General features: G+C 32.1%; 2 long non-coding RNA genes across 2 annotated transcripts; one reads left to right on the top strand and one right to left on the bottom strand.

Annotated features, from left to right (window-relative positions):
- Nucleotides 1-3,612: 3,612 nt before the first annotated feature.
- LOC127736249 (uncharacterized) lies at nucleotides 3,613-7,878 on the bottom strand. Its single transcript, XR_007998884.1, has 2 exons — nucleotides 7,740-7,878; nucleotides 3,613-3,955 (listed from the first exon to the last, which is right to left on the bottom strand). It is a non-coding gene; the product is annotated as an uncharacterized LOC127736249 (long non-coding RNA).
- On the top strand, nucleotides 7,709-13,405 carry LOC127736248 (uncharacterized). Its single transcript, XR_007998883.1, has 3 exons — nucleotides 7,709-7,843; nucleotides 12,307-12,404; nucleotides 13,189-13,405. It is a non-coding gene; the product is annotated as an uncharacterized LOC127736248 (long non-coding RNA).
- The last annotated feature ends 7,911 nt before the right edge of the window (nucleotides 13,406-21,316 follow it).

Below are 21,316 nucleotides of genomic sequence, written 5' to 3' on the forward strand. Positions count from 1 at the left end.
TATTTGACATATTTATTGCTGTATAGTGTAATTCAAATAAAACAACTATAGTGTTATGTAATAATACACTCGTGTTACAACTCAGCCGTGAACTACAACTATGCCTTACGGTTGATTTACTTTAAAATAATTTTGAATAAATACTGAAGTAAACTGACAATAAATTAAATGACGATCAATCAATCAAATAGTATTTAATAGATAACTTGAATCCCAACCGCTAGCCACCAAACATGAAACGTGTAACCAGTATGGCGTTTATATCTTAAACGATCGTTCCAGTAAATACTTGGATTCAAGCTTTCCATAAACAATACGATGATACCAAAAGCCTATAACTATCTATCTATGTTATGCACAATGAACTAAAATATACACACGGGCTCTTTGCCGATATTAAGTAACAACGAACAATTATATATATACAAATATAATACAATCTTACAGCCTGTCCACCAGATGGGACGGTCTGTCACTACAAGACAGTGTGGCTGGTACAGTCTATCTCTACCAGATAGTGCATGTGTAACAGCCACTATGTTCCGTCAGTTACTTTGTTCCGGCGGAACTTTTCAACTAGTTATTTCGTTCCGATGGAACTTTCCAACTAGTTGTTTTATTCCGAGTGCAGTCGAAAAGTTCCAGAAAAAAGTAGCTAGTTGAAAAGTCCCGGAACAATGTAGCTAGTTGAATAGTTCTGGCGGAACAAAACAACTAGTTATATCGTTCCGAATATACCATATTTCGTCCTTTTTGTAGAAAGAGGGGGAAGAATGAGTATCAGTATATATAAGAGCAAATCATTAATTTACAAGAATACCCAACGCACTGAAAGGGGTTTCTTTGGGGACAAATATGCAAAATTTAAGTTGTATTTTATAGCTCACATAAAACGGAATAAGTTGCATTATCATGCAAATTTAGTATTCATAGTACCCTCAAGAGAGGGAAGAATACCCCTCCTCATGTGGTTCTTTGTATCAATTCTCCAAATGGAACTTTGTGACTGGTTGATAAGTTCCGTTGGAACTTTTGGGCTAGTTTGTTAGTTCCGGTTTTGACTAATTTGGCAAAAAGGAACTTTCTAACTAGTTGATATGTTCCGTTGGAACTTTTCAACTAGTCACTTTGTTCCGGTGGAACTTTTAAACCAGAGGAAGAACTAAGTAACTAGTTAATAAGTTCCTCCGGAACTTTTCGGCTAGTTAGTTCTTTCTGCCCGGAACTTTCCAACGTCGGAACAAAAGAGCATTTACACATGCTGGTACAGCCTGTCCTCAAAGTGGGACAGTCTGTCACTTCCAGTCAGTGCGGGCTGGTACAGCTTGTCCTTCGAGTAATTAAGACAGTCTGCTCTGTCAATCCGATCAACTTGTACGTTCACTTTGTACCTAGTACAAAGTGTCCTCCGAATATTATAGCTCTACTAGCACTTAATATAACCGCCGTACGCTCTCTTGATTAATGAACGTTGACAGTTCATTGACATCCAATTGACAGCCCCGAGTATATATATATGGAAGTTTTTAACGACCTTGACTGGCTATACAGCCCTTGCACGGTCGGACAGCCACGAGTGGCGTTTCTCATTCACTTATATAACCGTGGTCGAATACATTATTTCCTTGATAGGGGTGTTCTCTAAATGTTCCACTTACGGAACATAGAGAATCCCTTACGAACACCCCTATAACCTTCGACCCGGCCACTAACTTTCCCGCTAAACGTCTTAATCTGCTTAACGCTTTCTCCATGTATCAATGAGTTAATCATGTATCGTTACAATAAGATTCTTCGTATTTGTAACCATAGTGATCAATAAATATTACATGTATATACTTGTTTTAGTGAAATCATTGATAGCACTGCATGCAATAATCTTCTTTCTATTAAGCATCGAATTATCAAATATAAGGGTACCAGGGGAAAGGCTGTGGATTTTGGTAATAAAATTTCCATATGTTTAGCATTGAAACAACAAAAGGATACATTATCCTTAACGGTAGATTTTAAATTCAGATTGAAAACATATTTTTAAACTGACTTGAAAAACTGGTGTCACAATGATTCTGTCCCTACTTTTGATTGGTTCTCTACTTAAATATAATAATTGACTCCGCCCAAAGGAAGGTAGTACCTTTAGCTTATAATGATTTCATGGTTCAGCTAGCAAGCAAGCTAACCAAAGATACTACCTTTACCTACACACTCAAGTCAATGTGCTGTAATGGGTGTTGAATGCATATTTTACACTTGTGGGCTCATTATTCTCAAGTCATCTGAGTCATGTATATTTAAATGTAAAAATTATTTTTATTAACCTGTGTACGTTATTTTGTTTGGTGGCATTTTGTCTAAGGTTATGGTTGTCTTTCTGATATTGTTTTACATCTAACCCGCTTGTTTTATTAATTTTGTATTTACATTGTGTCATAGATCAATTTATTCGTTCAGTGTATGTTCACTTGTTTTTGTTAATAGGACTTTTGGTTGAGTTAAGCCATTGCAATTGATATTTTATAGTGTGTCTTTCTATGTTGTGATGTTACACTGTTTCAGGTTAGGGTGAAGATTGGCGCCTATTAAAACGTTTAAACCCTATGCATTTGTTTGCACCTGTCAGGAACCTGATGTTGAGTGGTTGTCGTTTGTTGATGTGGTTCATAAGTGTTTCTCGTTTCTCGTTTTTTATATATATTAGACCGTTGGGTTTCCTGTTTAAATGGTTTTACACTAGTCATTTTGGGGCCCATTATAGCTTGCTGTTCGCTGTGAGCCAAGGCTCCGTGTTGAAGGCTGTACTTTGACCTATAATGGTTTACTTTTTCAAATTGTACTTGGACGGAGAGTTGTCTCATTGGCACTCATACCACATCTTCTTATATCTATGTGTAGGTAGTAACTATCGTAAAAATACGGATTTCAGTCAAAGTTGGTCATCATATATAATCCGTAGTTTCGAATCATTTTTTCAATTTTTCAATGACTGACGAAAGAAAAATATTAACAATTAAAAACCAATTGTTCAGAGAACAAATGAAGGTCTTTCCACCCCATATAGACATATCTAGACAAGAAAATATACAATTTTGGTGTAAAAGTGTCAGATAATAACTTAATTTATGCTAATTCCAAATCTATATGGTTTTTATATACTTTTGCTAAAAATTAGGGAGATAAGTAGGTACTTCCGGTTTACAAAATGCTATTTCCGGGTACACTTTAACCTTACTTTACAATGATTCCAAAATTATAAAGTTCTAGTAAATTTTACATGAAAATAATGCACAAATGGCTACTTCCGGTTTACAAAAGGTCACTTCCGGTTGACCTCCTTCAAGGTCATATTCCAGTTACCCAATGTAAAAGACCCTTTGACTTTTTCTTGAACCAATAAGAAGTAAGAGCAAAGGTCAAAATCTAAAACGTCAAATCAAACTTTGACCTTGACCATAATTTCAAGGTCATAAAACAAGGACCTTAAATCAAAAGACCCTAGGTTTGTACTATGTATGGTTTATGAATTATATCACCATACGGCAAATTTAAAATATGGGGGGGTGGGGGGGGGGGGGGAGAAAATTCCCATTAAATGTCTTTTTTTTTTAACACTCAAATTGATACTTTATTGCACAACTTGCTGTTAACAATAACACTTGATGTACAGCATTCCATCAAGTATCCCTGTTAATAGTGCCACCGAATATCCAGGGAGAATATTCAGTAGAATTAACAAAAAAAAAAAATTCTATCAATATCTAAATAAATAAATTGCTATTACAAATAGCTGTTTTAAATAGTCTACTACAAAATATGTTTATTTTTTTCTATATAAAATACTATATATTCATGTAACATTACACACGTTATCACAAAAGTTCGTCAATATATTACGGAATTTATCACTATTTATTTCGGAATGAGTTTTTGTATACTATCTTAAATGTTCCAGAAACTTAAGGTGGCACGGTAGTATTTCCTGGCCCATAAGGGATAATGATAGCCTTTTTAGAATTTTCACCACTTTCTAACACTGCAAAAAAATTCTACATTCACAGTTAACTGAAGTACTTTCATTTTACTATTCAGAAATGAATTTGAATGTGTATCATGACCGTTTACTTTTGTTGCTATTTTAAAAAACCTAAGGCCACTAGTGCTTTTAGGTCTTTTATCATGCAGTGAATACACAATTTAAAAAAATTCTCAAAAATTCATTTTCATCTGTTTGTAAAATTATTTCATATTTTTCTACACCTGATTCATCCCTCAGTTTGGGAAAGTGTGTTCAGTTGATACTGTATTTTTTGTCCAATCACACTGTTCAGATACATTGACTTAGGTAGGGTACACAAAAGAGCAACCTAAATTCTGGAATGCAAATACTACCGTGCCACCTTAACCAAGACATTACAAACTTGAAATCAGTCATGATACCTATGATGCATAGACTTCTTACTATGAAACATATTACAATAAAGAATACTAGTCTAAACTTATTTCTTACCAAAAAAAAGTGAAAGATTACACCCCTACCCCAACTGGCATATTTTCACTATTTTTTCATCTTACCATTTTTACTATAGGAGTGAACAAAACCCAAATATATGATGTTTCAAATCAACACAGAAGTCAAACATGGTGATTCAGGAGGAATTATTGAATTGCCAACTCTATGTATAGTTAATCTGACTGAAAGAAACAGTTTAAGCACCAAATCATGAAAAATGATATTAAAGTCCATTCCACATTTTACAGCATGCCTTACATTACTTTAAGCATTTCCAGATTATGAAGGCAACACAACAAGACTCTTTAGATGGCAGTTAGCTATTATTCTAAAATCTTTTTGACAGTACATGTCCTAGAATATATCTCTAAGTTGACTGTTTGTCTATTTCTCATGTATGCATTAAGTTAAATTATGTCCCCTTACATAATCAGTTTACCTTTATTGTGCTTTTCATTGTCAGAAAATCAAAACAATTAATAGCATTTGCAGGGAAAATGAATAAACTATTAAATCTTGCTGATATACAATCATAATTACATTCTTTGTCAAAAAAAAATGTCTTGTCAATGTAAAGAAACCCCTATTGCTATCTCTATTTCAGCCAAATATGAGGGCTAAATGAATAAGTAAGGACCCCTTAACTACTTAATGGTTCCAAAAAAGCTCATACTGGTGTCATGTTACCACAGAACTACAAATTAGACCTGAAGAAAACTAGTATAGCTGTACTTGTTAGGAAAAAAATAAAAAATTATGCAATACATCTATTTTGGTGAAAATGATAGGACGTACAGGCAACTAAAATATGTCGCGTCTCAAATTCCAGTGGTTGCACATGTGTCAGACAGTGCAAAAAGTTAAAGCGAGCATTTATAATTAAAAAAGGACTGCAAGTTACTTAAAAATAATGAAGTTCTACTTTCTAGGTGAATTTTTACATTATTACCCACAGATCAGGCAAAATTTGCTGAATCAGCAATTTTCACTCTCAGGGGTGGAATTTAAGGGGTATTTTTATTATAGTTGCCCTTAATCAACTTTTTATTGATAAACATACAAATTGCATAGGTAAAAAAAAATCCTTTATTGATTTAGTGTAAACATATATATCCCCCTTAAGGTGGCACGGTAGTATTTCCTGGCCCATAAGGGATAATGATAGCCTTTTTAGAATTTTCACCACTTTCTAACACTGCAAAAAATTCTACATTCACAGTTAACTGAAGTACTTTCATTTTACTATTCAGAAATGAATTTGAATGTGTATCATGACCGTTTACTTTTGTTGCTATTTTAAAAAACCTAAGGCCACTAGTGCTTTTAGGTCTTTTATCATGCAGTGAATACACAATTTAAAAAAATTCTCAAAAATTCATTTTCATCTGTTTGTAAAATTATTTCATATTTTTCTACACCTGATTCATCCCTCAGTTTGGGAAAGTGTGTTCAGTTGATACTGTATTTTTTGTCCAATCACACTGTTCAGATACATTGACTTAGGTAGGGTACACAAAAGAGCAACCTAAATTCTGGAATGCAAATACTACCGTGCCACCTTAACCAAGACATTACAAACTTGAAATCAGTCATGATACCTATGATGCATAGACTTCTTACTATGAAACATATTACAATAAAGAATACTAGTCTAAACTTATTTCTTACCAAAAAAAAGTGAAAGATTACACCCCTACCCCAACTGGCATATTTTCACTATTTTTTCATCTTACCATTTTTACTATAGGAGTGAACAAAACCCAAATATATGATGTTTCAAATCAACACAGAAGTCAAACATGGTGATTCAGGAGGAATTATTGAATTGCCAACTCTATGTATAGTTAATCTGACTGAAAGAAACAGTTTAAGCACCAAATCATGAAAAATGATATTAAAGTCCATTCCACATTTTACAGCATGCCTTACATTACTTTAAGCATTTCCAGATTATGAAGGCAACACAACAAGACTCTTTAGATGGCAGTTAGCTATTATTCTAAAATCTTTTTGACAGTACATGTCCTAGAATATATCTCTAAGTTGACTGTTTGTCTATTTCTCATGTATGCATTAAGTTAAATTATGTCCCCTTACATAATCAGTTTACCTTTATTGTGCTTTTCATTGTCAGAAAATCAAAACAATTAATAGCATTTGCAGGGAAAATGAATAAACTATTAAATCTTGCTGATATACAATCATAATTACATTCTTTGTCAAAAAAAAATGTCTTGTCAATGTAAAGAAACCCCTATTGCTATCTCTATTTCAGCCAAATATGAGGGCTAAATGAATAAGTAAGGACCCCTTAACTACTTAATGGTTCCAAAAAAGCTCATACTGGTGTCATGTTACCACAGAACTACAAATTAGACCTGAAGAAAACTAGTATAGCTGTACTTGTTAGGAAAAAAATAAAAAATTATGCAATACATCTATTTTGGTGAAAATGATAGGACGTACAGGCAACTAAAATATGTCGCGTCTCAAATTCCAGTGGTTGCACATGTGTCAGACAGTGCAAAAAGTTAAAGCGAGCATTTATAATTAAAAAAGGACTACAAGTTACTTAAAAATAATGAAGTTCTACTTTCTAGGTGAATTTTTACATTATTACCCACAGATCAGGCAAAATTTGCTGAATCAGCAATTTTCACTCTCAGGGGTGGAATTTAAGGGGTATTTTTATTATAGTTGCCCTTAATCAACTTTTTATTGATAAACATACAAATTGCATAGGTAAAAAAAAATCCTTTATTGATTTAGTGTAAACATATATATCCCCCTTAAGGTGGCACGGTAGTATTTCCTGGCCCATAAGGGATAATGATAGCCTTTTTAGAATTTTCACCACTTTCTAACACTGCAAAAAATTCTACATTCACAGTTAACTGAAGTACTTTCATTTTACTATTCAGAAATGAATTTGAATGTGTATCATGACCGTTTACTTTTGTTGCTATTTTAAAAAACCTAAGGCCACTAGTGCTTTTAGGTCTTTTATCATGCAGTGAATACACAATTTAAAAAAATTCTCAAAAATTCATTTTCATCTGTTTGTAAAATTATTTCATATTTTTCTACACCTGATTCATCCCTCAGTTTGGGAAAGTGTGTTCAGTTGATACTGTATTTTTTGTCCAATCACACTGTTCAGATACATTGACTTAGGTAGGGTACACAAAAGAGCAACCTAAATTCTGGAATGCAAATACTACCGTGCCACCTAAATGCGGTCACTGGTCGATGACCTCGCACGTTTTTTGTGCTTCAAGTTGGGATTTACACAATTCTGCAATGTTTTGTAATTTGGAATAAAAATACGAAAAGGTGAGATGTTTTAATTATATGTTTTTATCTGTTATAAATCAAATGATTTGAAATAAATGTGTTATTTATTTGACCTACATAACGTTATGAACAATTGAACATGATCCCGTGTCGTGACCTTAAAATACCTATCAGCTATTTTGTAAACATACACATACTTGAATTTTCTGAAGTCATATTCGTACTACACACACACAGACAGATTCAAACATCCAAGATACACACACAAAACTCCTTCATAGTTGCATGTTTTTTACATTTTAAGCATCACATTTGAAATTATATGCAGATAGGCTATAAAATATTAATTGCCTCAAATTTTCAAGAATAACATCAAATTCTGTACACTTAGTTACTATATCTGCCCAGTAACATGGTATTAGTTATATTGTTCTTTATTTTTACCCCTTTTTCTTTATTTCTTAGCCAATTATTTTGAAGCAAATAAAGTATCCACACCCATATATACATACTTGTACAATGTAGACACACACACAAACACACACACACACACACCAACACACCAAGTACAGATCTTTTCATATATATATTATAAGTAGATAATAAGTACTTGTATACCTTAACATTTAAGGTATCAGGTGCATTTATAAGCACATTGACAGCATATTGATATTACAAAATACTTTATGCTACATGTATATTTTCACATTTCTATAACATTACCTTAGTTTTTTCTCAAAATGTTATACACTTTTGTTAATAAACAGTTTATCTTCATGTTTACCAAACTATATAATTCTACTATATTATTTATTTCATATTTAAATATTTTCATTGTATCTACCCATTTAGATTTTTTATTCGAAACACAGTGTGCCTTATAGACTGAAAAGAACATTAAACTAAGCAAATGATTAAGTGCAAAGTAAGCTTTATCATTAATTTTGTATCCTATGACAAGAGAACGGAGACTTATAACATGTTCTTCTATGCCAACTCTTTTGAGTAAATCTTTCATTGATTTCCAAAATATTTTATGATATTGACATGTAATGAAGAAATGGTTATAGTTATCTAGTTCATTGCAATAAGTACATAGGTCATTTTGTGCAATTTTCCACTGGAAAAGCAGCTGTTCATTTGGTAAAATAAAATGCATTAATTTCCATCTGAACATTTTTATTTTATTATCTTTTAGATACTCAAAAGTGAATTTAATAGAGTCTTTAAATTCATTTTTGAGACTTCCATTACCAAAGAGTCTTTCCCATTTAGCAAATCCAATTGGCGTTTCTGTTATTACTTGACCTAGCACTATTTTATATATGTCTTTATTATTGATAGTAAGGATATCAGTATTGTCTCGAAATTTGATTCTAGTTCGGTTAATATGAACATTAGTTTTGAATGATTCTTCTGATTTTAATATGTTGACCCATCGTTTTGGTATGGAATTTTTAATTTTTAAGATTTCTACAATCCAATTACTTTTTTTTTTCAATTTTGAAATAATTTTTTCTTCTGATATCTTCCCCCCTTTTATCGATTATGTCATTAATATATAATATATCGCTGTCAATCCAGTTATCAAAGAACAAACATTTTCCTTGAAATTTTATAAATCTATTTCCCCATATTATTTGTTTTCTAATATCTAAATAATTCTCAATTTGATCATGATTAATATTGTTACAATTGTTAACATTTATCCATGTTTTTATCATCTCTTGATAGAAAATTGGTGTTTCGTTCCATATTTTTTTATCTAGCATTTTTATTTTATTCAAATTTATCTTGAAAATAAGTAAGTTTTTGCCAAATTTATTGAGGTATAGCTTTGGTAATACAGCCCAATTTGCATTCCCTGATTGTATTATTTTTATAATCCATTTTATATGTATTGATTTTATATAAGACTCGATATCAATCATATTTAAACCCCCCTCTGAAATTTTTTTAGTAATTATTGACCTTTTTATTTTATCTTTTCCTCCATTCCAAATAAATTTATATATTAAATTATTAATATTTTGTAGTTTATCTTTACTTATGATACTATTAGTTGCAATGTAAGTTATATTTGGTAGCAAAAGAGCTTTTACGATTAATATTTTTCCCAATTGGGTTAATCTTCGTTTTGACCATCTATCTACAAGTTTCGCTATTTTATCCATGACTTTTTCCATATTCAGTGTGTCACATTCTTTTCTGTCATAACCAAAGTAAATACCTAAGCTTTTAATTGGTTTATTTATCCAATTTATATTTTCATATCTATCTTTTGAACTTTTTAATTTTCCTAACCATATCCCCTCTGTTTTATTTCTATTTAGTTTTAATCCTGAAAAGCTGCCAAATGTTTCAATTATACTAAGAGCCAGACTTATTTCTTTTCGTGACTGAAAAAAAACAGTTGTGTCATCAGCTAATTGACAAATTTTTAAATTACATGATTTTCCATCTAATTTTATTGTTATTCCTTTAAAATCTTTATTACTTCTTAGCCTTATTGCCATTAATTCTACTGTTATGACAAAAAGAAGAGCAGAAATCGGACACCCTTGTCGTATACCACGATATATTTTAAACGGACCTGAAACCCACCCATTATTTAAAATACAGCCTTTAATGCCATCATACATAGTTTCCACCCATCTGATAAAGCCATTTTTAAATCCAAACTTTTTTAGCGTTTCTGTCATAAATGTCCATTCCAAAGAGTCAAAAGCTTTACTAAAATCCAAAAAAAGTATTGCTCCTTCTATATTAAATTTTTCAGAGTAATCTATAATGTCTTGTATTTGTCTAATATTAAAACCTATGTATCTATTTTTGACATATCCAGTTTGATCTAGACTAATTATAGAAGGAAGAACATTTTTCAGTCTCTGTGCCAACACATAAGCTAGTAATTTCGTATCAATATTCAATAATGTTATAGGACGGTAATTATTTAATGAAAAAGGGTCATTCTTTTTAAAAATAAGCGAAATAGCACCTTTCTTTTGAGAATTTGTTAATTCTTTTTTTCAAAATTATTATTGAAAACCTTGACCATAATATTCTTTAGACTACCCCAAAATTGTCTATAAGATTCTACTGTCAGCCCATCCAGACCAGGGGATGTATTTAATTTCATTTTAAATATTGCATCTGTACATTCAGTTTCTGTTACATTCCCTTCACATTGAATACTATCCGAGTCTTTTAGTTTTTTTGGTATTTCTGTTTCTTTAATATACATTTTAACATCATTATCATTAGGATTAGTTGACTCGTAAAGCTTTTATTTTTGTAGTATTTCACTTGTAAATTTAGAATTTTATCTTGGTCAGTTGTCGTAGATCCATTTTCATCATATAATTCAGTTATGATCTTTTTTGTTTGACGACTTTTTTCTAGTCCCAAGAAGTATGCACTATTTTTTTCCCCTTCTTCAAACCATTCTACCCTTGACCTAATTTTTTGCCCTTTAATTTTATCTTTATACAAACCCTCTAACTTATTTTCAACCTTCTCAATTTCTATTTTTAAGTTTTGACTTTTATCAATACCATTATCTATTTCATTATTAAGATTATTCAGTTGTTTTTCTAGAATATTAATTTCATCCTTTTTTAATTTAGCTTTGATTTTACAGTAGTCTAAACTTGCATCCCTTACTTCTATTTTCAAGTTATCCCATAGTATCCCCAGATCATTGCAGTTGAATGAATCTTTTTCATATTTAGATATCAACTTTTTGATTAAAATTGTGTAATCTTCATTATTTAAAACACTTGAATTTAATTTCCAATAGCCTCGTCCCTTATTTCCTCTGTCAGTATTAATTTTTAATGATACCGCATTATGATCAGTTAGTTTTTGGATTATAGGTCTAATGTCACAACTTTTACAATTTTTTTGTACTTCTTTTGATGTAAAGAAATAATCAATCCTTGTGGCTTCTGATCTATCTTTTCTACACCAGGTAAATTGTCTTGTGTTTTTATTTTTGATTCTCCAAATATCTATTAATTTGGATGATTTTATCAGCCCTTTCAAACTTGTTACTGGTTTATCAAATTTTTTGGAGGATTTAGTTTTGTTTTTTGTATCAGTCAATGACCAAATATCATTGAAATCGCCCCCAAGGATAGTTTGGCCTAGTCCATTTTTATTTATATAAGATTTAACTTTTTTGAAAAAACTATTTCTTTCTCTTAATCTATTTGGAGCATAGATATTAACTAGTGTGTAGATATTTTCATTAATTTCAATGTTAATTAAGATAAATCTCCCTTCAGAATCCTTGTGTTCATCTATAATTTTGAAATGAATTCCATCCCTTAACCATATTGCTACCCCACGCGAATTACTTGTTCCATCACTTCTTAAAAGATTTTCACCAAATTCTTTATTCCAAGTATCTTGCATTAAATTTGTGAAATGAGTTTCTTGAATAAATATTATATCACATTTTTGTTGATTTGCCCAACTAACTATTTTAATTATTTTGTCAGGTTGCTGCAGGCCATTAGCATTGACCGTGCATATATGCAGATATTTATTCATGGTGGATTATAGTTAAATTTATTTATCTTCCTGAACTCTAAGCATGGTGAGTAATTATTCTTATTATCTCTGTAGTATTTTATCTTCAGCATTATTTGTTTATTACTTTTGATTGTGCCTACATTTATTTTAACTTTGAATTCTTTTATTTTTTTCCTTTTATCCGTTTCATAGACTTTACATGCTTGGATGATTTCTATTAGATTATCAGATCTGAGATATTTACCTTTGGAGTTGAAATCTACATCTTTGTTCACATGATTCTTTAAATGGCTGTCTAATATTTTGAGCAGTTCTTTATCACAAGCATTAACATATCTTACTTGATTTTTTTTGTACTTAGTTTTTGATAATCTGTGATTAATATATTTATCACTTTTATAATGTTTATTCTGTAAGAAATTTAAACACCTGCTCCCCAGGTATACTAGTTCTCTATTTACAATTGTATTCGATCTATATTTTGACCTCATCCTATTTATAGCCTGTCTGGTCAATGTTATTTCATCTAGTTTTGAAGAGTTCATTTTAACTTTACTTAATTTGTTGTGAATAGAGCTTTTTATGTTTATTTGTAAGATGATACATAAACACCTATTTAGTACATTAAAATACAATATACTCCACAAATACATTTTGTATAACATGATTATCAAAGTTATTAAACAAATAACTACTTTTACACAGCATACTACTTTATTAGCTAGGCTTTCAGAGTAACACTTCTTTCCCTTTTTCTTACATATTTTTACATTCTTATACATAATTTCATACATATTGTTTTTATTTCCATTTACAAATTGATTAATTGTTTTATTTGTCTTTTTCAGGATAACAACTACCTGAATTGATTGTGGATAACCTTCAACAGCTATACCACTCAAACAGTTTAAATGATATTCTGGATAATATATACAGTTAAAAATAAGTAGAAACAGTGCTATACAGACAGTATTGTGAGGAATGTGATTTTTATAATGCATTTTGGTTTTTCGATTTTTTTTATTTTTTTTTATTATTGTTATAATAAATAAATTTTAGTCTTAATTTTTTGTAGTTCTTTACACATATATACAGTTTATGGTTTCTTTTTCTGCTTCTTTGCAGCTTCCTCTCTTGTAGCGTCGTGTAAATTTTCAGTTGGCGTTACTGGTGATTTTTCAATGTTTTGAGTTCTTGTTCTTGACTTGTTAGGCGTTTTGTTTGTTGCATTAGCCTGCTCATGACCAGGTTTTATTAAATATCTTGAGATGCCAGGTCTCCTGTCATCACTTTTAGGATGTTTTGGTTTTTCCTTCTTTTTTGGTGAATTGTCTTTTCTGGCGGACACCCTATCGTGATTATCGAGGATCGATTGTGAATGTTCTGTGTCACTCTCTGACCTACTCTTATCCTCAGTACTCATGAGAGGTTGTGTCGAACTCCGGAAATGGACCTCACTCTCCTGACTTGGCTTGTCGATATCATCATGGTCTTGATTCTGCTCATAATTCTCACTATTGTCGTGAACATTAGAGTTATCTTGTTTATTATCGCCATCAGTGTTAGTCATATATGAATCATTACCTTCAAATTCTCCTTCTGAGTTTTCGTCGCATTCATACTGCTTATGGCCTGTTTGACCCATTAAATGTCTACGTACCCTTTGAACCAAAATTTATGTGTTACGACATGTCGCAACTAACAATTCTGTAAAAAAAAAAATGTCGATATGTTATACAATTTCTGAAAATTAGTGATAACAAGCCAAAATCAAAATTTAGACCTTTGACCTTGACCTCATTTTCTGTTTTATGGACCAAGGACCTCAAATAAAAAAGCCCTAGGTCTCTATCACTTATGGTTTGTCAGTTACAAATACTTTTCACTTATATCAAATACAGAAGGGAAAATAACTCTCATATGGAATCTCTATACCGCTTCGGTCAAGATTAATCAAAACATCCTGAGGATATAACAAGCAATTTGGAAAAATAAATTTGTCGGTTTCTTATACGTTTGCGAAGTATTAGAAATAACAAGACAAACAGTGTTTGGGGAGATAACTCTTACATGGAAAAGTATTCGGTTAAGCGATGTTAGTTTCAAAAGCATATAAATTGTTCAATATCATATACCAAATATCTAAGCGACATCTTGCAAAACTACCAAACAGCGAAGGAAAAAAAAATAGGCGGAAGAAATAAAAATACTAATCAGAACAAAAGCAATAGGTCTTTCCACGGAAAAGTGGAAAGACTTAATTTATAATCTTTGACGAGCGAGTAATAAACGGAGTGTGACGTTTAAATGCAATAAATGGATCAAACGTAAATTCAAAGCCATTTTAATCACGCTTTAATGAAGTGAAAAACATATTTTGCCGAAAATCAAAATCTGTTGATATAAGCTTGAGCTAAAATTACTCTCAAGTTCGAGTGTCGGTAATGAAAAAAAAAAATTCCATTTGTTGGCATAAAAAGTGTTCCTTTGAAATATCATAGAACCAGTCTACAAATTCAACTGGCTTATTTCACAGTTTTATAACACACAACTAGCATATTTTTTTACCAAAAATGCAGATATGTTTCTAAAAAGTAAAATAACAAAAATACCGAACTCCAACGAAAATGGCAAAATCGAAAGCTCAAACACATCATACGAATGGAAAACAACTGTCATATTCCTGACTTGGTACAGCCATTTACTTATATAGAAAATGGCGGATTAACTGAATATTTAATAAAGGGATAGTTCATTAGAATTTTCAATACTAAATCAATAACTGACATAATTTCATATTATGATAAAAAAATTTATATAGGAACGAAATGGAAATGGTTTAATAGAACGCACTTTTTCAATCGGATTTCTATTAAATTCATCTAAATCATTAGGTAATTTAAAAGAAAAAAAATACATCTATAAATTAATGTTTTGAATTTCACCACTACACAATTGTCTTGAACTTAAATTTTTCTAAATAGATTAAACTTAAAAACATAGGAAATTTACTATAGCAGAAGAATCTACTTAGACCAGTTTGGCTGAATCTTGGACACAAATATGACAGTCTCATCAGATCATAAAGGCTCAACGCAATAACTTAAAAATACAGTAAATATGTGGTCTGATTGCCAATTAGACAACTACCCACTAGAGTTAAAATGAAGTGGTAGTAAGCAATCTTTTGATTGGTTGAGGTCTGGAGCTGTTAGTTATTCTGTTTCACATCTATAATACTTATTACCATTGGATTGTTGTCAAATTATTAAGGATTGTTTAATAAACATGGAAGTTATGTTTACGGAATTATATATATATGACTTACATGTTTCAATCAACAAATACAAATTGTAATTGATTATTCCTCTGAATTGAACAGCAAATTTTACTTTCGTTTTTGACTCGATTTATTCATATAATGAGTCGACGATGTTTGCATTTAACGTTCATATATTTCATTCGTACGTAAAATTTTGTATTTTTGTTTCGTTCAGTTTACCAAACAAACACACGCACTATTGTATAACTTTTGGTTGGATTATAATTTGCCGGGATTGAATTGTAGTGTTTCAGTTGATTCCAGTTAGCAGTACAGGTCCTTCTGAGTATCTAGTATTTAATGACAGTGACTATTCTTTTCTGTTTCAGTTGATTTCAGTTAGCAGTAGTGGTCCTTCTGAGTATCTAGTATTTAATGACAGTGACTATTCCTTTCTGTTTCAGTTGATTCCAGTTAGCAGTAGAGGTCCTTCTGAGTATCTAGTATTTAATGACAGTGACTATTCTTTTCTGTTTCAGTTGATTTCAGTTAGCAGTAGAGGTCCTTCTGAGTATTTAGTATTTAATGACAGTGACTATTCTTTTCTGTTTCACTTGATTTCAGTTAGCAGTAGAGGTCCTTCTGAGTATGTAGTATGTAATGACTGAATATTCTTTTCTGTTTCAGTTGATTTCAGTTAGCAGTACAGGTCCTTCTGAGTATCTAGTCTTTAATGACAGTGACTATTCTTTTCTGTTTCAGTTGATTTCAGTTAGCAGTACAGGTCCTTCTGAGTATCTCGTATTTAATGACAGTGACTTTTCTTTTCTGTTTCAGTTGATTCCAGTTAGCAGTAAAGGTCCTTCTGAGTATCTAGTATTTAATGACAGTGACTTTTCTTTTCTGTTTCAGTTGATTTCAGTTAGCAGTAGAGGTCCTTTTGAGTATCTAGTATTTAATGACAGTGACTATTCCTTTCTGTTTTTGTTGATTCCAGTTAGCAGTAGAGGTCCTTCCGAGTATCTAGTCTATAATGACAGTGACTATTCTTTTCTGTTTCAGTTGATTTCAGTTAGCAGTAGAGGTCCTTCTGAGTATCTAGTATTTAATGACAGTGACTATTCTTTTCTGTTTCTGTTGATTCCAGTTAGCAGTAAAGGTCCTTCTGAGTATCTAGTATTTAATGACAGTGACTATTCTTTTCTGTTTCAGTTGATTCCAGTTAGCAGTAGAGGTCCTTCTGAGTATCTAGTCTTTAATGGCAGTGACTATTCTTTTCTGTTTCAGTTGATTCCAGTTAGCAGTAGAGGTCCTTCTGAGTATCTAGTATTTAATGACAGTGACTATTCCTTTCTGTTTCAGTTGATTCCAGTTAGCAGTAGAGGTCCTTCTGAGTATCTAGTATTTAATGACAGTGACTATTCTTTTCTGTTTCAGTTGATTTCAGTTAGCAGTAGATGTCCTTCTGAGTATCTAGTGTTTAATGACAGTGACTATTCTTTTCTGTTTCTGTTGATTCCAGTTAGCAGTACAGGTCCTTCTGAGTATCCAGTCTTTAATGACAGTGACTATTCTTTTCTGTTTCAGTTGATTTCAGTTAGCAGTAGAGGTCCTTCTGAGTATCCAGTCTTTAATGACAGTGACTATTCTTTTCTGTTTCAGTTGATTCCAGTTAGCAGTAGAGGTCCTTCTGTGTATCTAGTATTTAATGACAGTGACTATTCCTTTCTATTTCTGTTGATTTCAGTTAGCAGTTCAGGTCCTTCTGAGTATCCAGTCTTTAATGACAGTGACTATTCTTTTCTGTTTCAGTTGATTCCAGTTAGCAGTAGAGGTCCTTCTGAGTATCCAGTCTTTAATGACAGTGACTATTCTTTTCTGTTTCAGTTGATTTCAGTTAGCAGTAGAGGTCCTTCTGAGTATCCAGTCTTTAATGACAGTGAATTTTCTTTTCTGTTTCAGTTGATTCCAGTTAGCAGTAGAGGTCCTTCTGAGTATCTGGTATTTAATGACAGTGACTATTCCTTTCTGTTTCAGTTGATTCCAGTTAGCAGTAGAGGTCCTTCTGAGTATCTAGTATTTAATGACAGTGACTATTCCTTTCTGTTTCAGTTGATTCCAGTTAGCAGTAGAGGTCCTTCTGAGTATCTAGTATTTAATGACAGTGACTATTCTTTTCTGTTTCAGTTGATTTCAGTTAGCAGTAGATGTCCTTCTGAGTATCTAGTGTTTAATGACAGTGACTATTCTTTTCTGTTTCTGTTGATTCCAGTTAGCAGTACAGGTCCTTCTGAGTATCCAGTCTTTAATGACAGTGACTATTCTTTTCTGTTTCAGTTGATTTCAGTTAGCAGTAGAGGTCCTTCTGAGTATCCAGTCTTTAATGACAGTGACTATTCTTTTCTGTTTCAGTTGATTCCAGTTAGCAGTAGAGGTCCTTCTGTGTATCTAGTATTTAATGACAGTGACTATTCCTTTCTATTTCTGTTGATTTCAGTTAGCAGTTCAGGTCCTTCTGAGTATCCAGTCTTTAATGACAGTGACTATTCTTTTCTGTTTCAGTTGATTTCAGTTAGCAGTAGAGGTCCTTCTGAGTATCCAGTCTTTAATGACAGTGAATTTTCTTTTCTGTTTCAGTTGATTCCAGTTAGCAGTAGAGGTCCTTCTGAGTATCTGGTATTTAATGACAGTGACTATTCTTTTCTGTTTCAGTTGATTTCAGTTAGCAGTAGAGGTCCTTCTGAGTATCTAGTATTTAATGACAGTGACTATTCTTTTCTGTTTCTGTTGATTCCAGTTAGCAATAGAGGTCCTTCTGAGTATCCAGTCTTTAATGACAGTGACTATTCTTTTCTGTTTCTGTTGATTCCAGTTAGCAGTAGAGGTCCTTCTGAGTATCTAGTCTTTAATGACAGTGACTATTCTTTTCTGTTTCAGTTGATTTGAGTTAGCAGTAGATGTCCTTCTGAGTATCTAGTCTTTAATGACAGTGACTATTCCTTTCTGTTTCTGTTGATTCCAGTTAGCAGTACAGGTCCTTCTGAGTATCCAGTCTTTAATGACAGTGACTATTCCTTTCTGTTTCAGTTGATTTCAGTTAGCAGTAGAGGTCCTTCTGAGTATCCAGTCTTTAATGACAGTAAATTTTCTTTTCTGTTTCAGTTGATTCCAGTTAGCAGTAGAGGTCCTTCTGAGTATCTAGTATTTAATGACAGTGACTATTCTTTTATGTTTCAGTTGATTCCAGTTAGCAGTAGAGGTCCTTCTGAGTATCAAGTATTTAAAGACAGTGACTATTCTCTTCTGTTTCAGTTGATTTCAGTTAGCAGTAGAGGTCCTTCTGAGTATCTAGTGTTTAATGACAGTGACTATTCTTTTCTGTTTCAGTTGATTTCAGTTAGCAATAGAGGTCCTTCTGAGTATATAGTCTTTAATGACAGTGACTACTCTTTTCTGTTTCAGTTGATTTCAGTTAGCAGTAGAGGTCCTTCTGAGTATCTAGTATTTAATGACAGTGACTATTCTTTTCTGTTTCAGTTGATTCCAGTTAGCAGTAGAGGTCCTTCTGAGTATCTAATATTTAATGACAGTGACTTCTTTTCTGTTTCAGTTGATTCCAGTTAGCAGTAGAGGTCCTTCTGAGTATCTAGTATTTAATGACAGTGACTATTCTTTTCTGTTTCAGTTGATTCCAGCTAGCAGTACAGGTCCTTCTGAGTATCCAGTATTTAATGACAGTGACTATTCTTTTCTGTTTCAGTTGATTCCAGTTAGCAGTACAGGTCCTTCTGAGTATCTAGAATTTAATGACAGTGACTATTCTTTTCTGTTTCAGTTGATTCCAGTTAGCAGTAGAGGTCCTTCTGAGTATCTAGTATTTAATGACAGTGATTATTCTTTTCTGTTTCAGTTGATTCCAGTTAGCAGTACAGGTCCTTCTGAGTATCCAGTATTTAATGACAGTGACTATTCTTTTCTGTTTCAGTTGATTCCAGTTAGCAGTAGAGGTCCTTCTGAGTATCTAATATTTAATGACAGTGACTTCTGTTCTGTTTCAGTTGATTCCAGTTAGCAGTAGAGGTCCTTCTGAGTATCTAGTATTTAATGACAGTGACTATTCTTTTCTGTTTCAGTTGATTCCAGTTAGCAGTAGAGGTCCTTCTGAGTATCCAGTATTTAATGACAGTGACTTTTCTTTTCTGTTTCAGTTGATTCCAGTAAGCAGTACAGGTCCTTCTGAGTATCTAGTATTTAATGACAGTGACTATTCTTTTCTGTTTCAGTTGATTCCAGTTAGCAGTACAGGTCCTTCTGAGTATCTAGTATTTAATGACAGTGACTATTCTTTTCTGTTTCAGTTGATTCCAGTTAGCAGTTCAGGTCCTTCTGAGTATCCAGTATTTAATGACAGTGACTATTCTTTTCTGTTTCAGTTGATTCCAGTTAGCAGTACAGGTCCTTCTGAGTTTCTAGAATTTAATGACAGTGACTATTCTTTTCTGTTTCAGTTGATTCCAGTTAGCAGTAGAGGTCCTTCTGAGTATCTAGTATTTAATGACAGTGACTATTCTTTTCTGTTTCAGTTGATTCCAGTTAGCAGTACAGGTCCTTCTGAGTATCCAGTATTTAATGACAGTGACTATTCTTTTCTGTTTCAGTTGATTCCTGTTGTTGTTTTTGTTAATCATTTATCCCTTTGGTATATTTCGCCTCTCTTTGAAAGATGCTTATTCAATCTTATTATATATTTTTTAATTCGAACAATATTTTTTTTCAGATACATTTTCACATAACAATTCAATACACTTGAAATAAATATCTAGAATTCAGAAGCAAGGAAAGTTGCTTGCTTTTAAAAATATGTCTCCTAGTATAGAAAAAATATACTTACTGAAAACAAAAAAACAAATATAAATATTGGCATGCTCTGCGATTAATATGTGAATATGAATAAGTTGAAAAATGCAAGAGAAAAAAAAGAAAAAAAACGTTAAATTTTGTAATGTATACAGTGTGAAATATTTGGGGGTTCTTATTTGATATTGAAGCACTACTATCAAGGGTTAACACGTTTGCTTTTGATGATGTGTTTCTGTTCCAAACTAAATAAATGACTATTTTGCTCGTCTTATATAAAAAGCAGAGTATTGGTGTCAACTTTCCCGTGAATGACTGAAATGGACGCGAATAGTTCATGTCTTAAGTCAATGTATATTGGACAAGATAACAGAAAGAAAGACCGTTTTCTAAATCACCACAGCGACATGTTGGGGAGTCTACTAAATGCCGAAGAAAAAAGTGAAAATTAAGTGAACTTTAAATTCAGTAGTATATGTACAGTACACAGGAAAATTTTGCTCACGTGATATTAACCTCAAACAAGCTTATAGATGAAACTCACGTTAAAATTTTCACGCGAAATTTACGTGAATTTCACGTGAACTTTACAAAAGTAAGATTGATATTTTTTCCTGATTCTAATAAAATTTAAAAAAGAAATTGATGTGATTTCACGTGAAATTTTCGCGAGTTTTACATGAGATTCACGCAAAACTCACATGAACTGATTCCACGTGAGTTACACGAATAAGCTTGTTTGAGGTGAGATTCACATGAGCTTATATTCACGTGAAATTTCCCAGTGTACATGCAAATCCCTTATGCAACAGTTTAAGTTATAAGGCATGGATAAATCATGCATATCCGATTCGGTT

Source organism: Mytilus californianus, unplaced genomic scaffold, assembly GCF_021869535.1.
Source record: "Mytilus californianus isolate M0D057914Y unplaced genomic scaffold, xbMytCali1.0.p SCAF_3, whole genome shotgun sequence".
Classification (NCBI taxonomy): Eukaryota; Metazoa; Mollusca; class Bivalvia; order Mytilida; family Mytilidae; genus Mytilus; species Mytilus californianus.